Raw genomic sequence first — 12,944 nt, 5'->3', positions numbered from 1 at the left:
CTGATAAAAGCATCAGCTGTTGCTAACCAAGGTCTTCCTAAGATAAGAGGATGTCCTCCTAGATTGTTCTTGGGAGTTAAAATCATAAAATCAACTGGATATTCCCAAGAGTCTAGGGAGACTGGAATGTCTTCCAATACACCATCAGGTTTAATGATTGATCTATCTGCAAGCTGCAGTAAAGTAGGTGTAAAGAGAAGGTTAGGAAGCTTTAACTGATCCATGGTCTGTCTACTCATGATGTTGATCGCGGCTCCTAAGTCAATCAAAGTATTTGGGATTTCAACCCCATTAATATGAGTTTTGACAATAGGGCTACCGGGATCCACATACTTTTGCATGGTAATCTTACCCATCATAATGTCTGCAATTTTTCCAACTAGATGTATCCTTTTGGTATCTCTGGTTCTCTTTCCTGTTTTCTTCAAACTCAACTCCTTTATTGTCTTCGCTAGAATGGGAATTTCCTTAATGGCTTGTAACAAGGGAATCTTGATACAGACATTCTTCAATTCATCTAGAAAACTATAGTCAGGCACCCATATTTGCTTTTCCACTCCTTTGTCAATTTGTAATCTTTCAGGAAAAGGAGGTGTAGCTAAAGGTGTAGGTTGCTCAACTATGGGAGTTGTAGAGGTTGATTCTTTTTCTTTTTCTTTTTGGATATTTTGGTTTTGAAGTGATACTTCAGAACCCTTATTGACTTTGAGAGATTCTTCCTCAGAAATGCTTGGTTGTTGAACACTTGTAGAAGGTTGATCTAAGATTCTACCTGATCTGAGTTGTACTTCATTGAGAGGAACAACCATATAGGTAGGAAATGGTTGACCTTCCATCATGTAAGCATTTTGAGGGTTCCTATTATTTGGATTTGGTAATGGCTGAGAGGGAAGTTGATTTGATTTCTGCTGGGATTGAAGCGATAGTTGAGAATTTTGATTTTGTGGAGGAGGTTGTTGTTGTTGAGGGTATGGCAATGATAGTTGTTGACCTTGATTTGGAAGTTGTGGAGCCTGCTGATTCTGAAATGATGGAGGATATTGATAGAATTGAGCAAATCTCCCATAAGGATTTTGCATGCTTTGCATCCATGCTTGAAAAGCATTTTGAGGTTGAGGCCAAGGTTGTTGCCAAGGATTCCAATTTGGTTGGGATTGAGAATTCATAGAGTTGTTAAACCCTTGATTATGTTGCCCTTGCCAAGGTCTCCTTGCAATAAAACAAAGAGATTCAAGTGTATCTGGATCCTCTTGAAAGACTGCTTTGAGGCCAAGTATTGAAGGACAATCCTTAGTCTCATGAGTTTCTGAGCAAACTACACATGTTTCCACAACGTGTGCGTCCAAGGGACATTCCCTTAAAGCATGTTTCTTTCTACATTTCGGGCAAAAAATGGCCAAAGCCTCAGCTTCTGCGTTTTGTTTATTGTGAATCTTAAGGGTATCTAGTTGTTCACTAAGACTCCCTAAGATGTCAGTTTTAAATTCATCAAGCATATTGCCGATTTCAGCCCTACTCACTGATCCTGTTGCAGATTTATTTGCTCTAAGGAGAGAAGGATCTCTAGGCCCTTTTTGAGTTTTTGATTTGCCTCTTGAGAGATGGATACAAATTTCTGCTATATCGTTGAGTGAAAGTTGAGAAATATCCCCTTTCCCCATCATGTTTAAGATATCTATCCATTCATCCCTAATGGCTTTTAATAAGAGGGCTTTTAAGGTCTCTTCATCCAAGCTACTCATTTTTGCTCTTTTCAAGTTATATTGAAATCTTTCAAGTAAATCTTCTAAGCTCTCATCTTCTCTTTGTATCATTTTGAAAACCTCGTCCTTGTGATTAGTAGGCATACAATAGTCCAAATACCTATCCAAAAATGTCTGTTTCATTTCATCCCAAGACCTAATGGATTGAGTGAGTAACCCCATGAACCATTTCAAGGCTTGATCCTTCAGTGTTGAAGGGAACAATTTGAGTTTCTGAGAGTCATCCAGGTAGTCATAAGTTCGACACACCACTTCAAACTCAAATAAAAATGTTTCAGGGTCCTCAGTCCTTAACCCATGGAAATTTGGGAGGACAGATGGTGATATGTTTTTCATAGTGGCTCGGGAATCCTCATTAACAATGGGAAACCCAAATGAATTATCCCCATCTCTATTTCCTCCTCCAAGGGGACCTCTACCTCCATTATTGTTATTGTTGTTTCCTCCTCCTCCTCTACCTCTACCTCTACCACCTCCTTCTTCCTCTGCCATGATGGTTCTCCTAGGGATTTCAAAATCTTCTGGTTCCTCTACAAAAGGTGAATGAGAAGAGATTTCTCCTTCTTCTTCAGATGATTCCACTTCCTCAATTACAATTGGTCTTTCTGTAGGAGAAAGAGAAGAATCTCTTCCTGGTTCAAATTCAATAGAAGGTGTAGGAGAGTCAACTCTTGGCTCTTGAATTCCAGGAATTCTAGGACTAGGAGTGTCGGTTGGAGATAAGGGAGGTGTCTCTTGTCTATCCCTTGAAGCAGATGGACTTGTAAAAATTGAACTTCGAGCTCTAGCTAAAAACCTTCCCCTAGAATCTCTAGCTCTATGCATGTCATTTTTTTTTTTTATTATTTTTCTTCAAGTCAAGTTAATAGTTCTTTTTCTGATCTTCCAGTTCACTCTAGGTGCAAGAAGAGAGCATACTCAAGAAACTACCAAATCAATAACTTTCTCTTTTCTGATCCTCCAGATCACCTTGAAGTGCAAGAGGAGAGCATACTTTGATAGGTTATCAACTTCTTTCCTTGAAATTTTTATGTTTTTTTTTTCTAAGAATATGGCTACTTAATTTCACTTCCCCGGCAACGGCGCCAAAATGTTTAGTCAATTTAGTGTTTCTAAATTGATGTCATTAATTGTCAACCCGGGGCTCGTAAGCTGATGAAGTGAAGGTGTACTATATGTACTTAAGCAACCTCTTAGATATTTTTGTCGTTTGGGGGTGTTGTTTGTGGTCAATTTATCTTCCTAAGATGGAATGGAGTTTTTATAAACAGATAAGTGAGTGTGTGTGTAAGGTGATTTCTAGATGAGTGAGTGTGTGTTACAGGTGATTTCTAACTACCTTCTAAACTGCAAAGAAAAAAGCTTGAAAGAAATAAATAACTTGAAATGAACTGAAAGCAAAGAACCACTTTCTAATGGCACTAGACACCATTCATGCTGCTGCAAATAAAAGGTAAGAAAATCACTTTAAAAACCAATGATAATGTTTATCTCTTCCTAACTCTCTGCTTCCAACATATGGTACTATGTAAAACACGATTAGGAAGTAGTTAGAGATGAGTTTAAAAAGTGATCAAAAATGAGAAAAATCTACTTTAAAGACTAGTTATAATGTTCAGCTCTTCCTAACTCTCTGCTTCCAACATATGGTACTATGTAAAGCACGATTAGAAAGTAGTTAAAGATTAGTCTAAAAAGTACTCAAAGCCAGCTGTAATTTATTAGTATTCTGATCTCTAAAAGATGAACAATTTATGATAAAGAGACCATCAATATGTTAGCAGACAACTTTGAAAAACTAAACTAGAAATCAGCTATGAAAATAAAGTAAAGGCAGCAACTTTGAATCTGTCAACTGAAAATACCATCAGATATAAAGCAAATACACAAAGACAAAAACAATCCCGGGTTAAAAACCTGCAAAAGAACAATACTGATCAGTTTAAAATAAAGGCTGGAAATGAAATGACATGAAATCAAATGGTATGCTATTATACATGATAAAAGAAATAAAGATTGCTGAAAGCATGAAAATGAAATCAAACACTATGTACACGGGCTGTCACAGATGGGGGCCCTCCATCCACGCAGCCAACTTAGAAGATCAGCTACGAAAAGGTGAACAGAACAGTCTTCTTTTATAAAAACAGCATGTCAAAAATACAGTGAAAAGTGTTGTAGGAACAGCCTTCTTAAAACAGAGTTTTTATACAAAATCAGCGCAGCAATTACAATAATCCAAAAGCTAATCTACAAGCGTTGGCACACGCTTATTTATAAGCACAGAGGCAACTACTCTCTGCGTGAACTAAGCAACTACAGCTTAACCTATTAACTACGCAGCAACACGCAGTGATAGCTAATTAACTTGTGCAGCAAACACGTAGGTAACCCCGTGCACTTTTGAGGGAAACGATCATCATGGGAGACAAATCTATGCTTGGATCCTGTCTTTAGCTGTCCTCGTGGCATGGAAGAGGTGCCAGCTACAGTTCCGTGTCCCAACTGCTCACGGCTCCTGTGCCACCGTTCAGAACTTGACCGTTTGACCGAGGGAATACCTGCGTTGACCAAGGGCATTCGTGACTGGTTCGGCTCAACCAATAGCATACAATCCATGTGTACATCCAACCCAACATGTCCATGTGGCTCGTTCCTTGAGAAGACACGTGGAGCATATCAAACAACAAAAAGGCTGCGGAATCTCTGAACAGCTGCGGAATTGCTGAACAGCTGCGGAAACTCTGTTTATATGTCAAAAATCTAAACCAACAGTAAAACATAAGCAAAGTTAACTAATTATGCTTAGAGACATCAAATGTAATGATCTGGGCGGAAAATAGAGCAAAAGAGAGGGATAAGTGAAGAAAAGCTGTAGGTAATGATGGATAATCAAGTGCAAGTTTGAGGCTCTACACATGGTTTACCTCTCGAAATCACTTTGGACTCACTCCATAGACCTGTAAAGCTCGATAAAGCCATTAATGACCCTCCTTGTCAGCCCAACATTTTCCTAACTGTTTGTTTTATTTTATAGGCGATCAAAAGACGCAGCCTTGGATAAGCAGTCTTAATATTAGTCATAAGACCTGTTTACTCCGAGATTGTTATCAAATATATTCAAACAGAGATGGAAAATAAAACATGGAGTTAAAAGACAAGCAGAGGAAACATGGAATTAAATGATTTACTGCTGAAATAGACAGTAAAAACCAAAAATATACAGTGAAGGTAAAAGGACACAGTGAAGAATAGTCAAAGTGTATCAGGTTTAAAGAGTATCAGATTGAAGACCAAGTCAAGTAAAGCAACTAGCATGAAGACAAATAGAAGACAATTACAAAGCATACAAATTCATGTCAATTTAAGTGAAGATAGATGAAAAAACAGAGCGGTAAAAGTAAACAGTAAAAGTAAACATGGAGGCAGTAAGGGTTAAATAGAGATGAAAACACTTTCACTAGCAACATTGAAGTTTATCCAAAGTAAAAGTGAAAACCAGTTAAAATAAATTTAAGGTTAAAAAATGAAATCAGAGCAAAAATGGTACGTTCTTCATAAATTTCCTGTTTAAGTCATAGTTTTGCATAAACTAGTTCCGTCAATCTGAGATGAATTTTGAGAAACTGGAGGAGGTTTGTGTTTATAAAAGGCCAATCTACAAAAACCTATCTCACTTCTTACATAGGTATTACCAAAAGTGAGATAAGTGCATGGCTTCACGCCTTGTTTTTCAGACTATGCAAAGTCTTGTTTTTGACATCTTTTTGCAGAGAATATTGTGAACAACTGGAGATGAACTTTGGGAAACTGAGAGAGTTTTATTTCAAACACATGCTTATCTACTATAATTTTTTTCACTTTTTACATATCTATCTTGGATTGAGATATATAAAGGTATCAATGGACCCTAATTTTGCATAATTGCTAGGGCAGAATGCACAAAGAAAGGATGCAGTTAGTGACTTGGATGCTTCATCATCAATTAAGAGTTATCAAATTCAACTTTCTCTTTTTTTTCACCTTCAATCCATAAATATAGTGCCAAATAGATTCATTAGTTTTGAGTGTATTTTATTTAAGTTATTTTAACGTAAAACAATTTGAGATATTTGTAAAACCAATCTTGATATTTTTTCAAGATATTTCAGTTTAGAATTTGGATAAATACTTCTTCATTTGAAATATTTTGGGTGGATTCCAAGACATTTCTATAGAATTTTTCTCTTAAATTAGAGTTAATATTGTATCAATGACTGGATTGACTTGCTGGATCAAGGAATAAAGATCAGCTATTTTACAGGATTCATGTGTAAAGCAAAATACAAATAAGTACTCTCTCATGTTCAATGTTGTATTTCCTTAATTTTTTGCCATAATTTTATTTGAATCTCTAAAATCTAAATGTATAACATGGAATGATATTTCAGAAATTCCTTAAATGCACTCTCTCTTGACTGTTTTACATTCTGAATGTTTCCTCCTAAAATATCTTAGCTAGGGAATTCTTAACTGCTCCTTAGCTTCCGTAGTTTCTCCTCTGGTCTATAACAAAGGATTCTTAATTTCCCTTTGCTCATGATCATCATATGTTGTTCATTCTGATCTCGGTCCAAGGATTCTAAAGTGTCCTTTCACCCTGGTTAGAATTACTTCACCCATTAGGCCTAAAGATTTGCATGTTGCTTTGCTAGCCTGCCCTGTGAACATTCCCTTTAATGATATGGTTTAGTTATGCTATCCATTTGTTGACTCCATAGCCTAATGGCTTGAAGACCTAACTCAACCATCTGCTCCAAGAATTCCACCACCCAATCTTCAACACAAATCAAAACTCCCTTGAACTTTCATAACTAGCCTAATATCCCATCAAACAAAGCTATATCATATAGAGAGAGCCCTCTCCAGACGTGGGTTGGCTAGAGCCTAAGCCTAAAAGTTGGTTTGTGGTTACCTCGGAAATCTCTTTCTTTAACCTTGGGAAATTTATGAGTGATAACAAGTGTCTTCCATACGCCCGTAGTGTAGGATGATAAAAGTAATATGAAAGAAAGTCCCATCACTAATTGCGGCCTCTCGAGTTTTGGTGTTTGGAATCGATTTGCAAGTAGTCCCATTCGTGTTCAAATCTCTGGAGGCATCACCCATACACTCGTAGTGTAGGACGATACAAGTAATATGAAAGCAAGTCCCATCACTAACTCTGGGCTCTCGACTTTTGGTGTTTGCAATTGACTTGCAAGAAGTCCCATCCGTGTTCAAATCTCAAATCTCTCGAGGCATCACCCATAATCTCGTAGTGTAGGAGGATATAAGTAATATGAAAGCAAGTCCCATCACTAACTCCAGGCTCTGGACTTTTGGTGTTTGCAACTAACTTGTAAGCAGTTCCATTGGTGTTCAAATCTCAAATCTCTGGAGGCATCACCCATAAGCTCATAGTGTAGGAGGATACAAGTAATATGAAATCAAGTCCCATCACTAACCCCGACCTCTTGAGTTTTGGTGTTTTGAATAGATTTGCATGTAGTCCCACCCGTGTTCAAATTTGTGGAGGCGTCACCCATAGGCCCATAGTGTAAGAGGATAGAAGTAATATGAAAGCAAGTCCCATCACTAACTCTGACCTCTGGAGTTTGAGTGTTTGGAATCAATTGCAAGTAATCCCATATGTGTACAAATCTCTCGGGGCGTCAACCATATGCCCTTAGTGTAGAAGTATACAAGTAATAGCAAAGAAAGTCCCATCACTAACTCGGCGTCTCGAGTTTTGGTGTTTGGAATCGATTTGCAGGTACCATCCGTGTTCAAATCTCTCGAGGCGTCACCCATATGACTGTAGTGTAGGAGGATACAAGTAATATGAAAGAAAGTCCCATCACTAACTCTGGCCATATGACTGTAGTGTAGGAGGATACAAGTAATATGAAAGAAAGTCCCATCACTAACTCTGGCCTCTGGAGTTTTGGCATTTGGAATTGATTTGCACGTAGTCCCATCCGTGTTCAAATCTCTTGTTGTGTCACCCATACCCCCATAGTGTAGGAGGATACAAGTAATATGAAATCTAGTCCCATCACTAATAGAGTCCTACAAAGTTCTGGTGTTTTGAATTGATCTTCAAGTAGTCCCATCATGTTCAAATCTCTGGAGGTGTCACCCATATGCCCTTAGTGTAGGAGGATACAAGTAATATGAAAGCAAGTCCCATCACTAACTTTGACCTCTCGAGTTTTGGTGTTTGGAATCGATTTGCAAGTAGTCCCATCCATGTTCAAATCTCTCGAGGCGTCACCCATACGCAGGTAGTGTAGGAGGATACAAGTAATACGAAAGCAAGTCACATCACTAACTCAGTTTTGGTGTTTGAAATCGATTTGCAAGTAGTCCCATTCGTGTTCAAATATGTGGAGGTGTCACCCATAGGCCTAAAGTGTAGGAGGATACGAGTAATATGAAAGCAAGTCTTGTCGTTAACTTCGACCTACGGAGTTTTGGTGTTTGGAATTGATTTGCAAGTAGTCCCATCCGTATAATTGGTTTACTAAATTATATATTTCATGTTCACGTCATTATCTAATCAGAGTTTTTTAAAGAAAACACATCATAAACATTTTGAAAATTTATTGTATTTTTTTTACAATTTTTTAATTCAAAATCAACTAAAAAAATTGTTAGAATTATAAATATTAATTATAAAAATAGTTAGAATTATAATTATAATTATTTTAATTATGAAAATCAATAATATAAAAATAAACTTTAAATTATGAATGCTATTATATTTTACATAATCTTTTAAATTTTTTATCTTTATAAGTATTTATAATTTTTTTTTTTTTTGTAAGCTGCGGTGTTGCTTTTCTTTTTCTATTACTTTAAATAAAAAACAAAACAGTACATATTTGGTTGACGTCAACTCGCCCTCTTGGGGAAACCGAGTTTTTCAGCCACCTAAAGTTCTTAATAGCCGACCAAAAATAAAAGTTCCAGATTCTGATTATCCATGCTAAATAAACTAAACAATCTTGCATATTTCTATTTCTACTTGTATGCATATAGCGATTTTCCTCATCTAATACTTTAAGCAAACTATAATTATCTATACTATGCAACTTCATCAAAAATAATACATATCTATACTCAAACAGCTTCTGCTGCTGGTCGCTGGTTTGTCTCCCTGTTGTCCTTCCCTTATCATTTGCTGAATTTCCTCAAGCTTCTTTTCTTGCATCTTCAATGTAATCTGAATAATCCTCAGCTCCCTCCTTAGGTTGGGGACTCCTTGCGCCAGTTTTGCCATCTCTGTTGCAGCTTGTTCCAGGGCTTTAGCCAATAATCTCTTCATCACCCAGTAGATATGCAGGGACTGCTTAAATAGGGACATTCTGCCTCTAGTATTGCCAGGGTCATGGAGTAAAAACTCCCAGTCTTCCATCTCTGAGTCAGACTGAGCATGAAGCGAATCTTCTTCCATGTTCTGAATAATCCTCCTGATTCTTGGGTTAGTATTCTGACTGTAAGCCTTTTCTGCTTGTTGGATTTTCTTATCTAACGATCTACTTGTTCTTTTAACATGTCTCCCTCTCTGCCCTTGTCTTCCTCCCCTTTCTCCTCTGTTTCTGTGCGGTCCTCTGCCTCTCCTGCTACCCGAATCCAGCCTGCTACCCACGCCTTTGCCTCCCCTCTGTCTGCCGCGTTGCCTTACCTTTTCCTCCCGCTGTCCTTGCTGCTCTTCACTGGTTTGCTGGGTATCCCAGCCTCCTACGGTTCCGCCTCGTTCCTTGCTTCGCCTGCCTTGTTCATGCAGGTCTTCCTCATCCTCAGAATCGTCATAAATTTCGTATATCTCTTCCACTGTTTCCTCCTTCGCTAACGCCTTGCCCTTTCTGTCCCTGTCTTTGCGTTCCGTGGCTTCCAATTCCTCTACAGCCCTTGCTCTCTTCCTGGTTTCCATGGTGTCCTCAGTAAGGTTTCGGCTCAATTTCTCTCTGGTGCGAATCTCCACCACCTTTCTTCCCTTCACGCTCTAATTTCCAAACAAGTTTCCTCGTCGTCGTTCCTTTCGTTGCTGCCCGTTTATAATCCTCCTTGCTTTGATCTGCTTACCTATCAACTTAGCCTTCCGCTGCCACCTGTTATTTTGCCTGCTGCCTTTCCTATCAATTATCTTTCTATCCTCATTTCCATTTCTGGACTCTGACATACCGTTCTTTCCCCCTCTCTGATCGCATGAGTTAATTATCTTGCTGTGGGGTGGTTGTTTCTTACCTGTCATCGCACACTTCTGCTGTACTGTACCTTGCTTGCCCATTATGCCACTCCCCCGCCTTGACTGACAATCATTTAATTTCTGGGATTTCCGATCCGTCTCACCTGTCCGTTGCACGGATGTTACGATTCTTATTTGTTGCTTGCTCATGGTCATAATTAATGATACGGGCCAGGTCTTCCCATTCTCTGTTGGGTTGCAACATTCTCCATTGATTGTCAATTTTGCTATTTCGATCCTTACAACTCCAATTCGCGAGGAAATCTGTCGCTCGGTTTCCATTCCTTTTCACATGGTTAAAGATTTTATAATCAATCCCTTTTAGTAAATCAGCCATTTCTTGAACAATGCAGCAGTTCTCCAACTATTGGTGATCTGCTCCCAATTCTTCCCGTTGTTAAGTTTCTTCAGAATTTCTATTGCTATCTCAGAGTCTCCTTCTATTTCCATATTTCTATAGCCATTTTTAATTGCGATTCTCAAGCCTTGGTGGATCGCCCATAATTCGGCCTCATTGTTTGTCATCTCCCCTCCCCTCTTTGCATAAATCCATCTAGTGATTTTTTGACTATCACGGAAGATACCTCCGAATCCAACATTGCCTGGGTTCCCCTTCGATGCCCCGTCAAAGTTCAATTCATAAAATTATCTCTGGGATATGCAAATTTGTCTGAGCTTTGAGCTCTCGTGCTATTTCTGCTGACTTTTTTGGTATGCACCATTTCATAATTCAAATTTAGTTTCTTTATAATTTGCTCCTCATTCTGATCCGCTTTCCAATCATCCGCATCCCATTTTTCCACCAGAATTGTTTCTCTAGTTAAGTTCACTACTCTTTTCCATATTATTTCCGAATCTTTAGATTTGTCTTGGAATACTCTGCGGTTCCTTTCTTTCCAAGCCATCCAAATCACGAAACCTGCAATGAGACCCCAGACTTTTCGAACTACTTTACATTGGAATTTTTCCTTCTGCCATTGAAAAATCACTTCATTTATGTCTCTAGGGGGCCTCTCAGGTTTCTGGAATAGTTTTCTTGTTTCGATCCATAGCTTCCTGGTATATGCACATTTGATTAAAAGGTGATCTTGTGTTTCAGCTTCGATATTACACAGGTAACATTTTGAAGGCCCACTAAACCCTTTCTTTTGGATTTTGTCCCAAGTCAGGATCTTGCCCTTAGCTACTAGCCATGCAAATAAGGTAATTTTCGGCCACCAATTACTGCTCCAGATGATCTTCCAATCTTGGTTTTCAATTATAAATAAGTATTTATAATTTAAAATACATGTTATTATAAGATTTTTTATTTAAAATAAATGTTAACCTTCTAAATATTTATGGGTTTAAGTTTTTATATTTAAAATACATGTTAAATTTATTTAGAAGAATAGATACAATAATTTAATTTTGGAATAAGATAATAATTTTTCAATACATAAATAATAAATTCACTATAAAATGATTTTTTTAATAAAAAATTGATATGAATTTTAATCATGATAAAAGTTTTAAAGTGGAATAAAAATTAATTAGATTGCAATGATGTTTTTAAAGATTTTGCAAACTCTTTTAAATCTATTCATATTATGAAAAGTTGTTGAGAATCCTTTTTACTAAGAGGAGACCCGAAATCACCTCCTAATTAATTTTTCGTTCACTAAGAAATTATGGATGGATACAAGAAAGATATTCGGCAAATCTGAGATAGTTACCAGAGACATTAACGCAATAATTTTCCAATGGAACAAGGAGAAATTCCAATGTAAAGTTGTTAGCAGAGCTTGGGATCTTATTGCAGGCTTCGTGCTATGGATCATTTTGATGTAATGGTTAAAGTTCGATCTTCAAGTAGCTTGAGAGTACGCGCATCATTTAGATGTAATGGTTAAAGTTCATCAGATTCGTTCAAAACCTTATCTACCAATTTCTCATCTCATTATAGCTCATTTGACTTGGTTGGTTCATGAAGCCAGAGTGTCGCTCTGCAACTATACCATGTATTTCGATTACCTAGCCGCACAGCTTGATTTCACTGCGAGTTATTGCTATTAAGGGTCGTTATCAACCGAGGTTTAATGATCGCTCGGCGATTAAAAGTATTGCAATTGTTTTGTTTTGCTTTTTGCATTCACGGTTAAACTTATACTACCTCTTCAATTTTTCTTGCGTTTTCATTTACAGTTGCAATTCCTCTTACTCATTCGCTTTTGTTCTATTCACTAGTGTTTATATAGCTTCTTTCTGGAATAAACCCTTCATGCGTTTGGACGGACCTGAGTGAACCAGGATTTCGCTCACAAAAAATGTTATTCCAGGTAACTATTCATCGCACTGGATTTTCTTCGCAATCGTTACCAGTTCCCTGTTTTTTTAACGACCTTAACTCGATTCCTTTCTTGGTTATAGAGGAAGGCGACAACGCTCGCATTTGTTTTCAAGTTTCAGGAATTACCTTTTGTGTTCCTTCCCAATTTCTCTAGGGTTGTATGTTACTTAGTATAGGTTATTGCACTTGCATACTTAGCTGGAATAATGGTATTTAGTGTTATCTAAAATTTTTAAATATAAATACTATATGTCATTAAGTTGCTGCATATTTATTAAGTCGAAGGCGTTTTATAAGGAGGAGTTCTTCGACCTCTTTTCGTCGTCTGGCAGCATCCAATCGGCAGAGGACACTACGACAGACGACACTTGTAGAATAGAGGTGAAAATACCAGTTAACTGTTAATTCCCTAATAAATGCACCATGAATCTGTGACAGGCGGCCTCTGAACTGGGAATTTGGCAAGCTACATTTTTCTTTGTCGATCACCTATATTAACGTGCCAGTTTTTATTTATTTTACGGTCGCGTCTCATTTTCAAAAACTGGGTGTTGCATTGAAGATTTATGCTCGGTCTCCA

Source organism: Pinus tabuliformis, chromosome 5_2 (assembly GCF_031772625.1).
Source record: "Pinus tabuliformis cultivar Carrire ecotype Pingquan chromosome 5_2, CPIR1, whole genome shotgun sequence".
In the NCBI taxonomy this organism is placed as follows: Eukaryota; Viridiplantae; Streptophyta; class Pinopsida; order Pinales; family Pinaceae; genus Pinus; species Pinus tabuliformis.
This window is presented reverse-complemented; position numbering follows the sequence as displayed.